This window comes from Lissotriton helveticus, chromosome 10, assembly GCF_964261635.1.
Source record: "Lissotriton helveticus chromosome 10, aLisHel1.1, whole genome shotgun sequence".
Lineage (NCBI taxonomy): Eukaryota > Metazoa > Chordata > Amphibia > Caudata > Salamandridae > Lissotriton > Lissotriton helveticus.
In genome coordinates this window covers 266,656,565-266,678,573 of record NC_136071.1, presented here as the reverse complement: position 1 = coordinate 266,678,573, position 22,009 = coordinate 266,656,565, and positions in this window count along the sequence as shown.

Below are 22,009 nucleotides of genomic sequence, written 5' to 3'. Positions count from 1 at the left end.
CTCCTGGAGTCCTAAAAGAACTGCAAGTTCTTATTGACGTCTTATGTCCAACCTTACGTCAAACTCGGCACCTTCAAGGTATAAATATACCAGCCTCTGCCTTAAGCAAACACACAGTGGTTTGGAGCAGATCGGCTAGCTACTTATCCGAAGCCCAGCTGATGCGAGTGCTGAAGGAAGCCGACCCTCCCATTGACGCCCTGAGAGAGACGCGGTCTTTTCTCCTGCCGAGAAAATCCAGCTCCAGTGTTTCCAGTCTCCCTTGCCGGTTGCTGGGAGATCGAGTCCTGAGAGAGAGATACAAGACCTCCTTCATTCTATAACCAAGGTAGGGAGCTGATTAGATCCTCAGAGAATTCTTGATTCAGATTCTTGGCAAAACTAACTTAACTTAAACTTCAGCTCACTTACTCCTTCCCACGTACTAGGCTTAGGTTAGGTACACCGGGGTAGGCGTATCTTAGAAGCACCAGTTGAGCACGTTTAGTCAATGATTTTAAGTATGTATATATTTTATCCGTTTTAAGTATCGTATGGCTCAGAAACCATATAAATGTGTTTAAAGTATTATTTCATAATACTCCTTTTACTGTACGCACCTTACTTCATGATAAGTATTGCAATTGTGGCAATTCATTTCTCTTGCACGAGAAAGAAGACTGCTCAATAAATAACACCTTTTATTGAAAACGCCTGTCTCTCTATTTCTCTGCACTTCTGGTGAAATTAAGCATGGACGATTGACTGAGTGAAATAGTTGTCTATTGTTTTCACATGACTCTGGAGATATACTCCTTATTCTGGGGGGAGCAAAGTTGTCATGTTTATGCGGTTGTCAGAAACTAATCCCTTCTTGTCTAATCATGAAAGTTAACCCCTTCCTGTTCATTCGAGAAAGTTTCTAGGGACCTCTGAGCTAGCTGGCATACCTAATTAAGTCTAACATTTTCAGTAGAGACCTAGATGACCTCAGTCCTACGTCTAAACTACCGTTTGTTATTCCAATGCACAGAGCCTATTGGGAAAATAGGAACTACACTACACGCCCAGTAATACAGCTGCACATTTGGAAGCCCTATCCCCCCATCATACCAGCTGCGCACCAATTGATCCTGTGCAATCCGTGCCGGTTTGTTCCCCCAGAGTAATCCGCTATGGCCTTGAAGTAAGCCTGCAGGATTGGAAAAGGCGTATTTTCGAGTACATATAGAAAACGCGGGAGCGTCATCATTTTGTAAAGTGCCGCCTTACCTAGCAGGGTGACAGGAAGATTGCGCCATATCACCACATCACGCCGGAAGCGGTCTAACTGCGGGTGGAGATTTTTCACATAAAACTCATTGGGGTCAGGCGTTACATAAATCCTCAGATATTTGAAGGCATCATCAGTAATCTGCAGCGGACAATCCGCAGGCAACATTGGCGGCGGGCCGGTCAGCACATAAAGGACGGACTTGGAACAATTAATAGTGTAAGTAAGTAATTTTATTTGCACAGTTAATTAAAACCAATGCAATATGATACAAAATATGAGTTAAAACAAAAAATACACAGTATAAAATCACATATGTTTAAAACCATCATAGTATGAGCATTTATGTTCTATTCTTCATAGTTATAAAATCGTATTAGTCTTTCATTTATCACGCAATGTTTGGAAGTAGACATAGTTTGTGTTACAAAACAAGTTGGAATCAGATCGGTTCAAGATTCTAGTCCTGGCATTTTACCCTCCACAGCCTTTAAAAATGTTACGAGTCCACAGCTCAGTTGAGGGTCCTGAGATAAAAAACAAGTAAGTACTGCGCTCCTTCGTGTACGTATCCCAAGCCGAATAAAGTGTCGTTTCAAAAGAAGTTTCCTCTCCTCTTGCATTTTCTCGCAAGAGCATAGTAGATGAATCATATCTTCTTGCATATCACCGCACAGCCGGCATGGCAAGTCTGCTTTCTTTTTTAACCAATGTGGGAAGTGCTGAGTGCAGGGCAGCAGCCCTAGTCTATATCTTAAGAAGCACATCTTTAACCTTTTGGCGTAGCCCAAGCCCAAGTAGTTCTGAGGAGCTTTTGCCGAGTATGAATTCAAAGTCATCCAAGCGTGAGTTCTTTTTGAAAAATCTTTTTTGTCTTTTACCCACGACTGGTGTTTGATGGATTTTTTTACCATTTTGTTGAAAGTTTTGTGATCTAAGGAGGAAGCCCAAAGCTGTTCCAGCCCGGTATTTGCAAGGCTTTTTGCTAGATATTTAGCTGCATGCGAAGTCGAAGACTGCTCTATCTCCCTCCACAGATATTCATTCAGTGTTCCCTGTGCAGATTTCCTCACTTTGTCCCATGCGCAGTTGTAGGCCCCCTGACGTGCCAGGAGCTGCTGTTGGATGCCAAACTCCAGCCTGATCTGTGGTGGGGAGGTCCGCTTGGGAAGACTGAAGATAATTCTATATGCGGCTATGATTGTTCTATCAAGTATTGTTGCATCTCTGCCTCGTAGGACCTCGCTTCCATAAGTAATTGTAGGCAGTAGTTTAGCTCGAATGACTTGTACCAAAGGTGTTAGTGAAGGACCAGATAGCTAATTATTCAAGGTTTTTAGAGCAATTGCCAAAGCTATCCCTTTGCCTTTGATGCAAGACCTTTGTACACTGAATCAGCCGCCGTTATCGATCTTTACGCCTAAATATTTATATATTGGCGTGTCTTTGATACGAGATTTGTTCCAAAACCACGTGAATGTTTTCCTTTTTCTTTTACTGATGGTCATAGTTTGAGTTTTCTCGAGATTTACTTTTAGATCATTTGCCTCGGAGTAACTCTGAGTGGTGTTCAGGAGGCTTTGAAGCCCTACTTTGGTGTGGCTTATAAGAACAATGTCATCCGCATATAAGAGGCATGGTAGATTAAGCCCTCCTAGTTTAGGAGCATGTGAGTTGCAGTTAGTCAAAATTGGCGCCAGGTCTCCCAAAAACAGATTAAACAATGTTGGGGCCAGGACGCAGCCCTGCTTGAGGCCATTGTTTGTCGGTATGCGCCTTGACAGCAGTAAGCCGTCCCCCACCTTTATCCGTATTCTGGTCTCCGTATGCAGGTTTATTAATAGGTTCAAGAGCGGTTTTGAGTTTTGTAATTTTGACCACGGGAGATTCCGATTGATGTTGTCAAAAGCCACTTTATAGTCGATGTAGCAGAGATGTAGAGGCAGTTTTTTCGTCTCCGCTTTGTCTATTAGTAGGCCCATAGTTAGGATGTTGGTCATCGTGCTCACTGTTTTAACAAAGCCTGTCTGATAAACCGGTATCAGGGATTTCTTTGCTGCCCAAACCTGTAGTTCCTCCAACAGTAAACCTGCGAAGTACTTCGCCTTGTTGTCTATTAGGGCGACTAGTCGGTAGTTTTGGGGAAGAGCCCTGTCCCCTGCTTTATATATTGGGGTAATAATAGAGCCCTTCCAGGAATCTGGCAAGATGTTTGAGCACCTGATTTCCAAAAAAGGGGTTCAAGAGCTGCTGCCCAGTAGCCCACATCTTGCTTCAAAAGGATTGGGGGGATCCCATTAGGTCTCGGAGCTCCTTCCCTTCTGCCTTTTTTAATTTGGCATTCAATACTTTGTTGGAGCTTTGAGGTGTTAGTCAATACATGTTTGTCTTTGATATTTGTGCACAATTGCATTTGTTGTGCATTATCGGCATTGTCCTCTGTTCCGTTATCTGATGTAGATAAGACCTGCTTTTTGGGCGGTTCTTGATTAAAGTGATTGCCAAGATAGGATGCCCATGTTTCCTCTGTAATGTTTGATGAAACCCCCAGGTTTGCCGGACGTATTAGTGAATTAAGGGTTTTCCAAAACCTTGCCCCATCATTATGTTCAGTGTCTGAATGGAGTTTTGCCCACAAGTCGTCCTCCGTTGATTTGGTTGCTTCCCATTTCAACTTTTTTAATTTGGATTTCAGTGTCCGAAGTTGGTTTTTCTTTTCTTTGTCGTTGGGGTGCAGCTGTATTCCCCTCATTAAGCGGTTTATCATGTTTTTTGCTACCTTAATTTTTCCTCTGTGCTCTCGGGATAGGTTGTCAGTTTTGCCGATCTTTGCAAATGCTTTTGGCTGTGTTGCATAGTTCGACATAGTGGTTGTGAATTGTTCCCATTTTGTGACCTCATTTGGTCCAGTCCGCTCAATAAAGTGTTGTTGTGCCCTTGTTATGTTATGTTATTGGTGTCTTTTATAGCGCTCGGCTACTCCGAAGAGTGTCCCGGAGCTTTCTTACCCTCAACAAACTGCAAAGGGCAGGCACAGAGAAGAAAAAGTGCAAGCAGATCACTGGCCAAAAAGCCACGTCTTCAAATCCTTCCGAAAGGTCAACAGATTAGAAGTACTGCGAAGCGACAAAGGGAGAGTGTTCCAGAGCTGGGGCGCCAGGCGTTTTAAAAGAACGCCCCCCTACCCTTGCTTTTTTAATGGCAGGGACAGCAGCAAGGCAGAGATATTCCAATCTTAGAGCTCTAGCCGGTTTATAGAGAGCAAGCCGTTTCTGGATGTACTCCGCTCCAACACCATGGAATGCCTTATGCGCCAGCGTAAGTGCTTTGAAAGCAATCCGCTTCCGAATAGGCAGCCAGTGCAAGGAGATCAAACGATGCAAGCCAAAAATGGCACGAGCCGCCGAGTTCTGGACTACCTTTAGCCTTTGAAGAAGATATTCAGGCAAACCCGGATATAGAACATTTGAGTAGTCCAGTCTCGAGCCGATAAGGGCCTGGACCGTGATCTTCCTATGCGCCAGCGGGAGGAGAGGAAGGAACTTGCGCAGCATCTTGAGGAGGCCATAACAAGTACCGGCCAATCCAAGGATCTGAGACTTAAGTGTCAAGCCGTTGTCAATCTTGACCCCCAAGTTCTTGGCAATCAGAGAAGATGAAACGGGAGGGAACATGTACACCGGCCACCACTCCTGCCAGCTTGGGTCAGACTGACACCCGAAAAAGAGCACCTCAGATTTATCTGGGTTGCATTTGAGGCTGTTTCGCTGAAACCATTCCAAAACAGCCCTAAGGCAGCCCGAATGCCCTCTCCGTCAAACTCAGCCCCCTTTCCACAAGTGAAAAGGAGCTGGGTGTCATCGGCATATGACACAATCTGAGCCCCGAAAGACTCAGCCAGCACCGCCAAAGGGGTCATAAAGATATTAAAAAGAGTCGGGCTCAATACCGAGCCCTGCGGGACGCCGACCTCCAGAGGCGGCACTTCAGCAGAGTATGGCAGAGCCCAGACCACCTGCCGGCGACCAGCCAAGTAAGATCGAAACCAGCTCAACACCGTCCCTCTCAGACCGATCTCATAGAGTCTACAAAGGAGACCCTCATGAGGGATGGTGTCGAAGGCCGCCGACAGGTCTAGCATTACCAACATGGCCTTTCCTCCTGCATCCAGCACTTCCTTGATAGCCTCATTGACCTCCAAGAGTGCCGTCTCGGTACTTAAGTTCGTCCGAAAGCCCGACTGGGTGGAATGCAGTAGACTGTGGGTTTCAAGGAAAGTGGAGAGCACCTTGTGCACGTGCTTCTCCACAACCTTTGCCAGAGCAGGCAGGAGGGAGATCGGCCTATAATTGGCATGCAACTCAGGATCCAGACCCGGCTTTTTGAGCAATGGAACAACCATCGCCTGTTTCCAAGCCGCGGGCACCACACCCCCGATCAAAGATAGATTAAGAATGGGATTAATCAGCGGATTCATCACCTCCGCCACCCCAGCCAGAAATTTGGCAGGGCACGGGTCTAAAGGTGAACCCGATGTAAGCTTGATCAGAAGATCCTCCGATGCAGAGCAAGAGAGAGATGGAAACTCTGAAAGAGTGGGACCGGATCCAGCTGACAAATTCAACTGACCCCCCGAAATGGTAACACCACTCGGGCCCAATGGAGAGAAAGAGTCTTGGATATGCTTGATCTTCGTGGTAAAAAACCAGCTAACGAGATCACCCATGTCGCCGACATCTCATGATGTGACGCAATTGCCTTAGGAGTCATAAACTCCTTAACAATCGTGAAGATTTCCCTGCAGGAACTCGTGGCAGTCTCAATTCTCGCAGAGAAAAACTTCTTCTTTTCAGACAGAATGTCAGCATGATAGGCCTTAATGGCCGACCTATAGATTGCCTTGGTCCCATCATCATACTGCTGTCGCCAGAGCCGTTCTACTACCTTACAGTTGCGTCGTGACAAAGCCAGAGCCTCCGTAAACCAAGGGGCCGAGGTCCGTCTAGAGGTTTTCCGGGGAGCAGTCTTAGGAGCTAATTCATCTAATCGCTCCACTAACCAACCTTGCAACAAATCAAGATCCATCTCAAGATCTCCTGACAGAGGGCAGGGATGAGCCAGGAGAGCCTGAGCCAGACTTTCCGGGGTCACACAATGGTATGCTCGATAGGATTGCCTAGGATGACTAGCCGAAAGACACGATGGTTTATTAATACCAAAAATATGAAACCTAATCAGAAGGTGGTCCGACCAAAGGACAGGGACAGGACTGGCCATATCGAGTGGAATGGTAGAAAACACCTGATCAAGAATGTGGCCCTTATTATGAGTCGGCACTGCCAAATAGGGAATAAGGCCCAGGGGGAAGGTGACATCATTGATTTTAATCGTGTCTCCATCCACCCCCACGTCCATATGAATGTTAAAATCCCCCAGCACTATACAATGTTCAGCCTTCATGCAGAGTGCCGATGCAAGTGTCTGCAGCTCATCGTGAAAGGACCCCAATTGTCCAGGTGGTCTATAGACCAGCAACTCAGTAAAGGATTGATGGGGGGATAAGGCTATTGAAAAAGCCAGGGATTCACAACCTGAAATGGCTTCCATAGGGACGACCACACAGGAGACAGATCTCCTGACCGCAATCACCACCCCTCCCAATCGGGCTATCATGCCTGAAGATCACATAATCAGGTGGGATAGCGGTCGCAATATCAGGATTAGAGGTCTCCCCCAGCCAGGTTTCAGTAAGCATTAAACACATCGGTTTTTCTGCGCATAAAAGCTCATAGATGTCCTGAGCGTGTTTGCTCAAAGAGCGGATGTTAAGTAAAAGGCACAAATGCTTGGCAGTAGCCTTAGAGCTGGCAGCCTCCCCCACCGAACAGTTGCCTGGTAAAAAACCACAACCTCAACACCGTCTTTTGCCTCTGTACCGCCCAGGAAAGACTACACAGCACGCGCCCTTACCTTTCCTATAAGAAAGTAGCTCAGCCACCGAATACCTAATCCGTGAGCCAGCCCCTCCCGCCACTCCGTCCACCTCCGGGACGCTGATGGGCGCAGACGGGCTGAACTCAGACGTAACTCCGGCGGAAATCCGGCGACCTCGCCGCGCGTCAGCATGACCGCCTTAAGTGTAGGTCAAGCGTCCTTCGAGCAACTAGCCCGACAACAAAGATGGCGCCGCCAGGCGTCCTACTGATTCCCCCAAGATGTCCGCCGGAATGAAGGCCAAGGGACAGGGCCCGCCAAAGAAGCGGTGAGCAAACCGTTTTACAGTGCAAGTCAGAGGGCTTTTAAAATCCGGGGGAAAACAGGAAGCAAAAATAACATAAAACAGGATAAACAAGGTGTTTTAAAAATCGCCGCTAAAACGCGCCGCTGAATGCAATGATGCTCCTCCAAGCGCAGCACGCTAAGCAGTACACTGCGAGTATCGAGATTAGTGGGCGCCGCCTAATTTACCCGCCTTAAGTGCAGGTCAAGCGTCCTTCGAGCAACTAGCCCGACAACAAAGATGGCGCCGCCAGGCGTCCTACTGATTCCCCCAAGATGTCCGCCGGAATGAAGGCGAAGGGACAGGGCCCGCCAAAGAAGCGGTGAGCAAACCGTTTTACAGTGCAAGTCAGAGGGCTTTTAAAATCCGGGGAAAAACAGGGAGCAAAAATAACATAAAACAGGATAAACAAGGTATTTTAAAAATCGCCGCTAAAACGCGCCGCTGAATGCAATGATGCTCCTCCAAGCGCAGCACGCTAAGCAGTACACTGCGAGTATCGAGATTAAGAGTTCACCCAATGCCACAGAATACTCAATTTTTTTAAAGTTAACAGTATAAATAGTCTCTTTTGGGGTATTTGATCGCTCGAGTGTAGGTCTCACAATATTCAAGGCCATCTCCTGAGGGCAATGGTCGCTGTCAGATTTTTTCCCTATCTGGAACGAGGTTATATAATGAAAGAGATATAGTGAAATAAAGGTGTAGTCTAATTTGCTGTTTGTCCTTGTAGAATGATAAGTTGGGGCTGGCGGACTATCTTTCACAAACCTACCATTTAGGGCTCTGATATTAAATTGTTCTAGGTTTTCTAGTGTCTCTGCTCCCATTTTTGTTTGTTTGGCTGTTTGAAGTTTCTCTTGCGGTGGAAGGTCCCAAGATGTATTTTGAGCTAAAATTGCCTCCTCTTGTGGCGTACCCATGAGGTTCAGATTGAAATCCCCTGTGAACACGATATTAGTTGTTGATCTTCCCATAATGCATTCTTCCAAGAAGTTGTATAAATCCTTTACTGCTTTTTTTTTCCTTTAGGATGGATGTAGGCATTTATGAGCATGCAGTCACTGTTGACTTTCTCTTGACCTTGGGGTGCTAGGGTCAGCTTAATTGCGAGATTGGCTTCTGAAGAAGGACCAATTTCTTCTATCCTGACAAAACTAGTGACTGCTACGTAAATCACTAGTCCGCCTTTGAGATGGCTGTACTTAGCTGACCTTTTGGCGTCTGTGAAAAAACGTAGATATCCCTGAAGATGTGGAGGTTCGGCAAGCCATGTTTCTTGTAGGGCCACTATGTCGAAAGATCTTATGTAGGCTACAAATTCAGAGTCCAGCATTTTGGTTGATAGACCATTGATGTTCCAGGAGCATATGCGCAGTTGGTTTAGCGTATGCTCATGTGAATTTTGGTTGGTTTGTCAGTTACTGTTTTTTATAGTTCTCACTATCCGTTTTTGATCTTTAAATTCAGTTGAGAATGCCCTGTCTGCTCCTGTCCAGCATATAATTTCAGTGTGTTCATTGCTGCTGATTCCACATGGCCCTGTTGCGCCTCTAAGAACCGAGGTTCTATTTCTGGGAGCGTTGTCCCCGGGCTCCAGCTTTGCTTCTGGGTGTAGGTCGTCCGGGTATCTCGGCTTTGTGTGTGGTTTTATCGTGATGCCCCAATTCTTGAATACCTCGGCTTCAGATAGAATTTTCTGCGTTATTGTTCCTGAGGTCAAAGTCGCCTTTGTCGCTTCCCTTCCAGTGCCTTCTAAGTCTATAAATTCAATGGATAGCAGGTCAGTGCTTGATACGTTTGCCAATGAAGGGATGTGGGATAATAGCCGTAATATATTTCCTCTGTTCAGGATGTCATGTTTTCCTTTGGAGATGTAGTCTGGGTTAAGCCATATAGCCTCTGGGGTATTCCCTTGTGCATTTATGCACCGCCCTCCATTGTAGATGTCTATCGGTGTTTCCAGGTTCACCCATTCTGTTGGTCTTGCTTTTGCCGTATAAGTGTCAGGTTTGATCATTCCCCTTGAGGCTTGATCTGTTGCGCATTGGTGAGGTACAAGAGTTTCGGGATCTGTGCATCTCCCCCTTTTGCCCAACAGGTGCATGTTGCTTGCCGGATGAGCTTGTGCCGATTCTGTTATTGTGCGGTCTCCCCGTGTATGTAATGTTGCAGTTGCTTGGTGGATAGCGTATAGTTGGCTTTCCGTCAGCCCTATCCATGTTCCTTGGCTTCTTGCTCAATTGTTGATTCTGTCCGGGGTAAGACCTTGTTTTATGTTTTGCTTGAGGTTATGGCTTATCTTTGTGTTATTTATTTGCGCATTTGACAGGCCGATGTCCGCATGCCCTGGGTTGTTCCTCGTTGGTTGAGCAGGTGCTGATTGGCTGTGTTGGAGGTAGGCATTTTGTTAATCTGGTCCGATTTTAGCTGGTTCCTCCAGGTTATCGGATATGTGACGTACTTCATTAGAGTTTTGGCTTAAGGTTTTCTCTTCCCCAGATTGTGATTTGATTTCCTCTGTGATGATAGATCAGCCAAAAAGTTGAGTAAATCCTTCGCGTTTTGAGCAGAGCTTATGTTTTCTGCCTTTGCGCTTTTTGGCTCGTCTCTGTTTCGTGTTTGATTTTGTATTGCTTTCATCTGTTGGTAGAGGGCTCGTTGGACCCTTGTCGTTGTACTCTGTGCTTTTGTTTGATTCTTTCTTTTTGGGTTGTTCTTGTGTACCTATGTTCGTCCGTTCGATCTTTCTTGCAGTTTCTGTATCTTCCCCAGATATTCCTTTTGCAACCATTACTGTATGTGTATGAAGAACAATTTTGTTGCATTTTTTTGATGGATGACCCTGTATTTCATTGTGCGCCATGGAGTTTTGCTGAGGAGGTCTTTTGAGTTGTGTGCACAGGTCTGTTAGTAGCGTTGGTAGGGTGGATAGCTTGTCAATAATTGGGCCGCATCTGCACCCACTATTGGTGTTTCCCTTTGTGTCTTGTAAGTGTTCCAATTTGCTCAGGAGAAGCGTGTTTAATGCCCCCATTTTCCCATCTATGGCAACCACAAACATAGCTAAAGTGTCTAGTAGCGTTAGTTGGGCGTCCGTTTTCTCCGATTGGTAGTGCAAAGCGTCCACCAAGAGTTGTACTGTATTTAGGAGGCTTGGCCAGGCACTCTCCTGCCCTTGGTGTTTTGGAGTTTTTTCTTGGCATCCAGGTGGCCCCTTAAAATTTGCTGCTCCTTCTAGCGGATTTAATTCCGCTTGTTTTTCCTGCATGCCTTCATTTCTCATGGACCGAGTGTGTGAAACCGTCCCGCTGCTGTTCTGATCTTGAGGATATGCAGCTATAAGTTCTTCCCACTCTTCCTTCCCCAAGTAAGACGATATTTCTATTACCTCTGTCGCTGGACTCACTTGACTTTCTTCTTTGCTAGAAGTCCTTTCCGTCTTTTTATCCCCTCTCTCTTGTTGTTTGTCAGATTTGTCCAGGGCTGTCATAGATGTGTCCTTCTCATCCCCGTGCACAGTTCCCCATCTGATTTCTTCTTTGTTTTTGGGGTCTCCCAAGAGGCTTATAGCCTCTGACCTTTTGCTTTTTCACATGTTGTCATCCTTGGCGTTGTCACTGATTCTGAGTATACTGATGTCTGGTGTTCCTAATGATGTATCCTTTGCATTGTTAGGCCAGTGTACTTGAATTAAGTTGGTATCTATAGTCAGTTTCTTCCCTGTTGTGGGTCCCACGGATCCGATCTTTCGCTTTGCCTCAGAGTTGTGAGGTTGGGGTGTTGATGTTATTTGTGGTAGGGATATAGGCGCTGTGCTGTTTTTTCCTTTGCTCTTCTCCTTGTCCGTAACCTTGTCCTTCTCCTTTTCCTGTAGGGATTGTGTGCCATTAAACTGGAAAGGCAGGGGTAACTGTATTGGTTCCAGGGGTTATTGTAATCCTGATTCTCCATTGATCTTTGAGAATAGGGTGTCCCCTGCATTTTTTAAGAAACAGAATTTTGTGTAGATTTTGGGTTGGGATGAAGATTGATTTGTTTTTTTGTTCCTTTCTAACTTGTCCGTAATATCACTTTTTAAGTTGTTGGAAACTAGCTTTTCCGATGTTATGTCTATTAAGGAGCTCAGGTTAGCAGGCGGAGACCCTTTGGTGTTCTCGAGTGTCTTAGTTGTTTGTTTGCATTTTTTCCCTTTGCTTGCTGGCCCTCCCCGAACCCTTCCTGATCTCATTTTGTGGGCTCGGCTTCTTAGTTGCGAGTTATCAGATAGGGTTAAAGGGTGTCCAGCGGTACCCAGTGGGCGAGTCTCCTTATATGCCCTACCCTATTAGTGCCAGCTGCGCTGGTTATTTCCCGGGCTATTCCAGCTTTAGCCCCCGTCAACACGAACTGGCACAAACCAGCCTGCATAAGACGCCCCTGCCAATAAGCTGGGGCTGGAGTTGCTGGATAGCCAGTGAGCCAGTTATATCCAAAGCTCCTCTTGTGGGTTTGTGAACTGGTTGATCGACTGGTAGTTCTCGCCCCCTTTATTGTTGCAGGAAAATCCAATCTCCTGTTGTGAGATGATTTTCCTGGTTGTGCTGCTGCTAGTTCTCCCTCCCCTTTGTTTGCTTCAAAAGGGAGAACTTCCCGTCCTCCGGCTCCCCAAGCCCCCCCCCGGTGACCCAGCTGGCCACCCTTCCCCTAACCCTGGCCAGCCGTACCCTGCCTTGCTTAGCTGGCCGCTACCTGCTGTCACTGCAGGAATGACACAAGATTCAGGGCAGAACAGTCTGCAAGGCAGGCAGCTCGGGAAACAGGTGAAAGGGGGGGCTGTGGGCAATGGCAATGGCAACAAGCGATAGGCAGGTCTCTGAGCTAGCAAATTGGTAGGTCTCTGAGCTAACAAATTGGCAGATTAGGGCGATGACAGAGAGACCAGAAAGTCCTGGGGGTCAGTAATAGTAACTGTGGCTGACAGATCGATGGTAAATCAATTGTAGTAGCGCTAGGGGCTCACCTCTGAATCTTTTGACCGCTGCCCAGGGACTGAGTAAATGCAGGCGGCAGGTCCGCTCCTTCTCTCAGTCTCCTTCCAGCTGAATCCGTGCAACCTGCGCCGCTCCGCTCCACGGCCGCCGCTGCTGCACGGCTGCTCAGACTCTCTGTATCTCTCTGTATCTCACGGCTCCCTGAAGGCACTTGCTGCGGAGGGCTGCAGAAATCAGGGCGGGGCAGGGCACTGTTGCGGACCACAGTCCGCAGTCCGCAGCCCGCAGCTCCCATCTCCGCTCTGTCCGCTCTGCCCCCCCAGGGGGTCTCGGAGTCTCTAGGTCCCGGCAGTAGGAAGGAAGCCTGCGCGTACCAGCTGTGTGTCAGCAACGGACGCGGACTCGGCTCCCCGTTTCCTGCTCGACCGACCGAGCGAGTGCCTGACCGGCGGTGGCGACTGAGCAACGGCTCTCAGCTGCAACAAGCAAAGCAGCAGACACCAACGACGGACCTCAACAACAATCTAGTGCTTCAGGGAAGGGTTCAAACAATTAATAGTGTACCCTGACACCCTACCAAATTTCTCACACACGTTCAGGAGCTCCATGATAGATTTTCTGGGGGAGGCTAAGTACAGCAAAACATCATCTGCATACAATGATATGCGATCTTCCCAGGTGGGAGTCCACCGAAGCCCACGAATGGAGGGCTGCCAACAAATCCACACCGCCAGTGGCTCTAGAACTCGCACGAACAGCAGTGGGGACAGTGGGCACCCCTGCCATGTTCCTCGAGAGAGCGGGAAATCCCTCGAGATGTGTCCATTAGCCGCCACATGTGCCAGCGGGTTATTATACAGCAGACGAATCCAGGCACCGAACTTTGGCCCGTAGCCGAGGTGACGTAACACCGCAAATAGATATGGCCACTCTACCGTATCAAACGTCATACTGGCATCGAGCGAGAGAATGACCGCAGGCTCCTGAATGTGTGACCTCTGGGCCAGCATCTCATGTAGCTGCCGCAGGTTGAGTGCCTTGCTTCGCTGGGGCATGATCCCAGACTAGTCAGGATGTAGTAAAGATGAAAGATGGGGGGTCAACCTCCTCACCAGCAGCTTAGCCAATATTTTAGGTTTGGCGTTGATCAGAGAAATTAGGCGGTAGGAGCTACATTCCTCCGGGGGTTTACCTGGTTTATGGATCGCTATAATTGTGGTAAGCCCCTGATCGCGTGGCAGCTCCCCAGCCTGAAGACTGTCTTGAAACATGTTCAGGAGGAAACGGGCCGTCAGGTGGGCATGGTGTTTGTAAAGTTCGATTGGGAACCTATTTGGTCCCACTGCCTTCCCGGATGCTAACGATCCAAGAGCCGTCTGCACTTTCTCGACTGAGAGGTCGGCTTCTAAAAGTAGTGCTGCCTCCAGCGTGAGCCGCGGCATGCCAATATCTTTGATGTATCCGTGAGCTTCCTCAATTGTGAATGCGGAACGTGAGGCATACACCCTCTCAAAATGGTCAGCCAATGTGGCCACTATATCACTGGGCTGTAAAACACGGGTTAACCCAAGAAGTCACTGGGACCTGGGCGAAAGGTTGATATCGACAAAATGGTCCCAGCTATACACACAATTAACTCAACTATAACATTAAAAAATTACATACACAAATATTCATAACAACATTGTTTTTAATCACAATGTATATCGTAGATTCATTCATGAAGATACACAAAATATATAAAATATATAAAATATGTAATGTCCCTGAAGATTGGAATAGGGAAGGGTAGTGATGGGATGGTGAAAGTGAAGAATAAGTCACAAAGAACTGAATACAACAAAATACTAAATTAACACAATGGAACAAATAATTTGTCAATTAATTAGACGATCATGCCTCAAATAAGATCACAGATGATAAATCAGGGAAGAGGCTGAACACAGGAGGGAGTGTCGACGTTTCGAACCAAATTGATGCAGGTGTGGTGTGGACCTTGCTAGAGGGTCTTCATCAAGACAGGGTTGTTGAAAATGGGGCAATGATTCTTAGGGTTGTATAATAATGCAGTGATTTGAATTTGATAGTAGAGTCTTCGGAGTGAGGATATGTATATTCGTGAAAATCGATGACAGCGCATATAAAAGTATATTGTTGTGGTCACTGTCTAATCGTATCTTCAACAGATCGTAGTAATTGGGCACAGGATCTGCCAAATGCAGGAAACCAGCAGGAAAAATAAGAAATTCAGCTTTGATGGTAAATACTGGCATATGTTAGTCACCGCTGGATATTATATCGGGGTATTCATGGTCCGTAGGCAATATCGAATCTGGTGAGGGCAGGAATACCACGGGGCGCGGAAGCTGAAATTTAACTGCGGTAGATGGACCAAGAGCTGTTGTATGATTACACGACTCGTGACGTGGTCTGGTTGAAAACCGAAATTGTGTGCCAATTGCAAACCACTCGTAGAATCCTCAGTGACACTGAACATCATCATCATCAGATGCAAACCACTTGTAGAATCCTCAGTGACACTGAACATCATCATCATCAGATGATGTTCAGTGTCACTGAGGAATCTACGAGTGGTTTGCAATTGGCACACGATTTCGGTGCAACAACACCAACTGTTGCATGGCTAAACATTTATAAGGTACCAAAGGCGAGACCTATTGGCTATGCCAATGCTTGTTCTATATATTGTCACGATAGCAGAGTGACATATATATACTTTTAGGTCCTGAGGAAGGCATAGAACTTTTAGTCCTATTCGGCAGAAACATGTTGACTCTATCATAGAGGGTAATATCTATAACCCTATTTGCTTAGCTTTTTAATCCTATCAACTGGAGGCACCAGAAGAAAGGAGTACTTTTGCCCACCAGGAGATAGCTTGGTTCACATCATCTTCACACTTGCACTCTGCCCCTCTCTCTCTACATCTCCAGGGCTCTTCGTCTCCTAAAAAAAACCCTCTGTTCCTCCCCCTAGGGGGAGTCGTAGCTTCACTGCGTGGCTTGCGGTCCCAGTGTGAGGAGGGAGCCCTATGAGGAAGCATCTCACCTTCGGGGGAGTGAGGGTTCTTGGCCTAACAGAGCACTCCTCCCCAACATGACCCTTAAGTTCTTCTTCTATTCCACCCTTGTACACAGGGCACAAGTCATAAAAAAAGTAGTGGGCGGACGCTGACATCAAGACGGGAAGTGACATCACGAAAGGCGGCTTGCACCATCAGACTCATTGCCTCCCCTCGCTCGCCCCTTAGATGCGATTGCATCAGAGAAGCCAGCGCGTGAGCAGCGTTCTGAATGAGCTCCGATCTCGCCCCAGAGAGGCCAAAGAGTGAATGTGTTGCTTCATTCGCTCCAGTTATCGAGCTCCCGGTAAAATAAGTGGGGGGACGCCGTCTACCCGCGTGGTACCTCGACTCGAGCCCTGCTCGTACAGAGTGTGTTTATTCATGGTGAAGCAGGGAGCATACGTGGTGGACGGTGTGGGTGAGAGGGGCAGTAGCCTGTGCTGCCCCTTGCAGGAAGCCTGTGCTGCTGCTCTCCCCTGCACAGGGCTTTAAGTGGGCCGGGTCCTGCCGGTGCTCAGCACCAGCAGTTTTTAAAGCAGGTGCCGAGACGGGTCCCTATCGGGCTCTCCAATTTTACCCTCAGGGTGAAAAAGAAAACCTTAACTCTGCAATAGGACAACCTGTCACTGCCTATGATGTAACTTCAAAGAGACTCATTTGTCAGTTTTATGTCGCGCAAACGTGGAGCGCTCGACATGAGCACCGGTTCCATTACACAAGCACATATTCATGTTTGAATCACAGGATGTCAGGCTCGAACCTGCTTTCTCAACTCGAAAGTCGGCAGCTCTAGCCTTAGCCACACCCTCGCCCACAAGAGCGAGTCACATTTTCAATTTTTTATACAACAAAGTCATAATTGTTGCTTATTTATCTTATCCAACTTACAACCACTGACAAAGCCAGTAGGCCTGGCTTGTTGTAGGGGCAATGTTACTTGTTGTGTTATATAGCGGGTTGAATGGACAGAAGCAGGTCCATCCCAGTCGGTGGCACACTATGGTAAGTGCGGATTTTTTACTTGTGTTTTAAGCCACGCCCTTTATTACTGCGGCCGCGTCCCTAAGAGAGACCCCCTATTGTTTTCATCCCACTTCAAGCCCTGTGCAGCGGGATCTCTTCTCCCCTTCTTTGGTCCTGCCCCCCCACCCCCCTCTGTGCCATACCTGGGAAGGCCCTGGTGTCTGCGGCTGCCCGAGGCCACCCGGTGGCCATCAGGAGGGCGGCACCGTAGTTGCAGAGGGCCTCCCCCCCCGCCCTCTGGCTCCCTTGGCCATCACTCCTCTGGTGGAGGAGGAGTTTCGGCAGGGAGAGGGCTTGTCCAGTGACGTGTGCTCGGGGCGGTAGTCAGGCAGGGCGAGGGGTATTTAAGTCCCCCTCGCCATTTTTGATGCCTCTTTGCCGCCCCGGACGCCTCCTGTCGCGACGTGGCCCTGGTGTCTGTCCTCGGTGAATGCTGGCAAGAGATGTGGGAAGGGGGCGATGTACAGGCACGTTTTCCAGTCCTACGCTTACCTGTATCAGCGCAGTGCATAGTGCCAATATCGGCCCACTCACCAGCCCGCTCGCAGTAACATGCATTTCGCAGAAATAAGCAGACAAGACAACTTTTTTGTTGGAGAAAAGTAGCTGCAGGTTTATTAGCATATACACAATGCCAACAAGGTGGGTTATCTTACAGGCGATCCAAAAGGCAAGCCGCCCCTCGCGACCTACCACCTGATGGGCCAATTTGCAACGTGGCCTTAGCCAATCGTTGCTTAGCGGTTATGGGAGGAGATAGCCCCTCCCAATTCCGGTGAACCATTGGTCCACCCTCTTGCTCACGCCCCCCCCTACGAGGGGCGGAGCGTTCAAGCGACCCCCGGTTGTACAGGTTTCCAACCGCCCGTAGGATAGCGGGGCGCCGTCGTACCCCCAGGGTCCACCGCACAGACTTCCTGGGTATATTAGGCCTCAGCATCCTTTGTGCTCCTGAAGAGGGTACTCCCGGGTACCTTTCCGCCTCTGGATCGCCCTGTAACTCCTCCTGCAACACAAATGAGAAAAGATTAGAAACATTCCCCCCCCACCCTGAAAGCGCCGGGTATGCGGAAGGGAGGGAAACGGCGTCAGGGTGAGGGGACAGCGGACAAAGAGGCCGCTCGGTGGGTGGGGGAGGAATATATACTCTCCCCCGCCCACCACAGGAAGGAAGTGACGCGCGGGACCCAGCAGGGTCCGAAAGAGCTGGGCTGCCCCGTGTGCCATCTTGTGGCACTACGGTGGCCGCCCTCTTATCTGTGTCCCCTGCGGGGACGTGTCGGTCGGCCTGCATAGTGCCAATATCGGCCCACTCACCAGCCCGCTCGCAGTAACATGCATTTCGCAGAAATAAGCAGACAAGACAACTTTTTTGTTGGAGAAAAGTAGCTGCAGGTTTATTAGCATATACACAATGCCAACAAGGTGGGTTATCTTACAGGCGATCCAAAAGGCAAGCCACACCTTGCGACCTACCACCTGATGGGCCAATTTGCAACGTGGCCTTAGCCAATCGTTGCTTAGCGGTTATGGGAGGAGATAGCCCCTCCCAATTCCGGTGAACCATTGGTCCACCCTCTTGCTCACGCCCCCCCTACGAGGGGCGGAGCATTCAAGCGACCCCCGGTTGTACAGGTTTCCAACCGCCCGTAGGATAGCGGGGCGCCGTCGTACCCCCAGGGTCCACCGCATAGACTTCCTGGGGATATTAGGCCTCAGCATCCTTTGTGCTCCTGAAGAGGGTACTCCCGGGTACCTTTCCGTCTCTGGATCGCCCTGTAACTCCTCCACAGACCTGGGTGTGGCGACCGTCGCAGCCAGGGTCCCCCACCAAGGCCGGCATTCCTCCTAGCTGTTCCTTATTTGCTATTACTAGGGTCTCTTCCCTATTCAGAAAAACAGGTCCATACCAACGTGGACCGCTGACCCAAAAGTCCAGCAACACCAAGGGAGTTTGGCTAATAGCCCACATGTAAAAGGCCAAATCTCTGCCCAAGATATTTACGCATGGCGCAGCAAACCTCGTGCGAGCCAGCTGCCTTACTGTTCCATCAGGGCATAATGCCACTGGAGCTCGGGATAAGAAATCAGACCACAGAGCTCATCTGTCACTAAGGTGTGGGCAATTCCCCTAGTGTTCTTCTTCTAAAGTGCCTGCTAGCCCCAGAGCCCAGACAAATTAACAATACTTCTCCAAAGCTCCACGGCGACACAGCCTGGTGTCACAACAAGGTGGAGGGAAAGAGTCCTGACAACCTCCATGAAGGGCCAACAAGTGCAGTCACCCTGCTTGCTGACCCAGTGACCGGACACAGTAGACCCGGTGCCTGCTAACCACCCAGCAACACCAAGGGAGTTTGGCTTGTAGCCCACATGCAAAAGGCCCAATCTCTGCCCAAAATATTTACGCATGGCGCAGCAAACCTCGTGCGAGCCAGCTGCCTCACTGTCCCAGACAGGGCATCATGCCACTGGAGCTCGGGATAAGAAATCAGACCACAGAGCTCATCTGACACCAACGTGTGGGCAATTCCCCTTGTGTTCTTCCTCTAACGTGCATGCTAGCCCCAGAGCCCACACAAATTAACAATACTTATCCAAAGCTCCCCGGCGACAAAGCCTGGTGTCACAGCAAGGTGGAGGGAAAGAGAGTGTGTTGCCTGTGGGAAGGTACTGAAAACCTCCATGAAGGGCCAACTAGTGCAGTCTACCCTGCTTGCTGACCCTATGACCGGACGCAGAATCCCGGTCCCTGCTAACCACCCGTGTGAGTCTAGATGCATACACCAGGACGGTGTCGGGCTATCAGGTTTTGTGTCACCTGCTTCACTGAGATCCCTTTGGGGGCTCCGCCGGGACCCATATATGTCCCTGCAAATACTGCGTCCTGCACTAGGCCCCTAATGCCCCTCTCTGTCCCACGAGGACATTTGACAGCCCGATACCACCTCGCAGCTTATGTTAATGGCATAGGGCCCCGCACCCCCAGTCAGAGTGTGTGACCTGCATTACTTGAATGTGACCAGAAAAGAGTGGCTGGTCCTGTCCTGTTAAGGCCTGTAACTGGCCGTTCACACCTAGTAGTGACGGTTGTGCCATGGGAAGAGTGACATGAGCACGGGTGTCCCAGAGTACCAGCCCGGTAGGAGGGGGAACTACCAGAATGCAACCTGATCCCAACTTCGGCAGTGGGAACGCCATCGAGTCAAAATGACTGACAAGACAGATCCCGAGGATCAATTCTTTGTCCATGCCTGCCCCCATCACATAATACCTTAGTTGAGCAGCCCACGCAAGCCTCTCCATCAAGCGTATGAGGCCAGTGAGAGATTCGCGCAGGCAACATCCCTTATAACACTGTGTAGGGATCCCTTCGTGGTAGACACATGCCAAGTCGTCCCCCTGTGCCTGGCCTAAGTTGTACCCTATGAAGCTTAACAAGCAGCCTATACAACAGTATATGCATCCTGCGGAAATCAGGGAACTAAAACTTCCTCCTCTTACTACCTGGTAAGTGAACACTGCCAACGGAAGCCCAACTATCTTACCAGAATAACAACTAAATTGATGCTGTCTGGTTTAAAAGCTTACCCAAGCACCTAGCCAAGGGCCCTCCCTGCGAGTCAACCCCTGATGAGGGACTTAGACTGAGGAAATTCCTGTCCCTTGCGGACCCTTCACCAACAGACAGCTAAAGCAATCGCCTACATGGGCTACCCAGCTTGCTCGGGCAAAAGTGCTGAGAAGTGCTTGGTGATAGGCCGCTAAGACAACGCCTCCCTATCCTTACGTGGAAATGGAGCGCTAACATACAACAAGGCCGTCTCATAGTAGAGTCAATGCTTCATGGTGCATAAGAGAACTAAGCCACAGTAATAGCTTTCTTGCAGCAAAACAAGAAAAGTCGCCCCCCTCCGTAGCTATCAAGGTGTCAACTGCTATGTGTGACATTTCCATCAATACAGTGCACTAAGAGTGACATCAAAGGACCAGAATAACACTTTCGTGCCAGCAATGGAACATGAAGCTGAGTAAGACCCAAATCAGTAAATACACCAAATGACTAACAAAAGACTCTAAAATGTCACGGATAAGGCTGCATCTGTCAGAAATTCCCGTGCAAGACGTATGCCTGTGTGAAACAATGACGTATACACGCTACTTTGGGAGTCAAAGTGCCAGTCAATGCTGCTTAGTTGCACAAGATAAAGAGGCCACAATAAAGCTTCCTAGCATAGTCGACCACGAACTAGCCACCCTTTATCAGAGCTACCCGGGATCAACCGCTATGTGAGACATTCCCATGGTACAGAGCACAAAGAGTGACATTGGTTCTTCCCCTGCAGTTTGTAAAATGACTGCTATTACCTGCCCCTTCTGGGCCCTACCAGTAAAACCCAGCCAAAACAATTGCAGGCCCACCTGCTAAGACACAACCCAAACTGGGTGAAACGTGCCAATAAGTGTCCAACTTAATCTGTGCACAAGAAATGAAACAAACCGATAAATCCACAGGCAAAGTCACAATAAACTTGACTTACTCCGTGGCGTCGAGCGGTCCTCTCTGAAAGCCAGCAGTGCTGAGGATGACAATAGAGGGACGGTGCCGCAGACCAGAAACAACCACCCTACTCAATCGAGCACTGATAACTTGCTTCTGCAAAAACAGTGGCGGGCCATAGCCGCACCTCCGGGAGTCCAGGCTTGTCTCACCTTACAGGGTTAGAAGTTACCAGTATGACAAGTGTGTGCCTCGCCGCTAAATGAGCAGGGGAAATCGTGAGGGCCCCTCCCCCCTTGTGAGACCCGGGTGGATGTCATGACATAAAATTATAATTAATTAGTGTGTCCAGGTATATTATTGCCCAGCTAGTAAAGGAGTTCAGTAATAGCTGAATTGAACAGTTCCAAACTATTAACACAATATTACAAGCTGCACTTCGTAACGAAAGCACTCCTGCGATCCCTAACAAGAGGAGGCATGAGCGTCGCCTGCTAGAAACATGTGAATGAGAAAATATGTCACAATAATACAAGTAACTACCTTTACTATATGTTAGAAAAGCATGCCCCATAACACTAACGGTGAAAGCTTTTACCCTGCCAACTTTGTGAGGCTTCCTGGAGCTTGGTACCCTGAGTGACCCCTGCTACCCCTCCTTGCGAGGGGTGGTCCACATGGACTTCTTCTCTTGCACCATTTTATCGGTGTGCCCTTAGAAGACCTTTGTCGCTCTGCAGTCACCTAATGATTCTGGCCCTGCGCTAGCAGCTCACTTCGGCTTTGGACCAAAAGAATTCACCAATATCCTCCTCAGACATCGCATCCAGTATGTGATCAACACGCCTTATTCCAGTTACCGCAAGCAACACTAAAGCCTCCAAATTAAATCGGG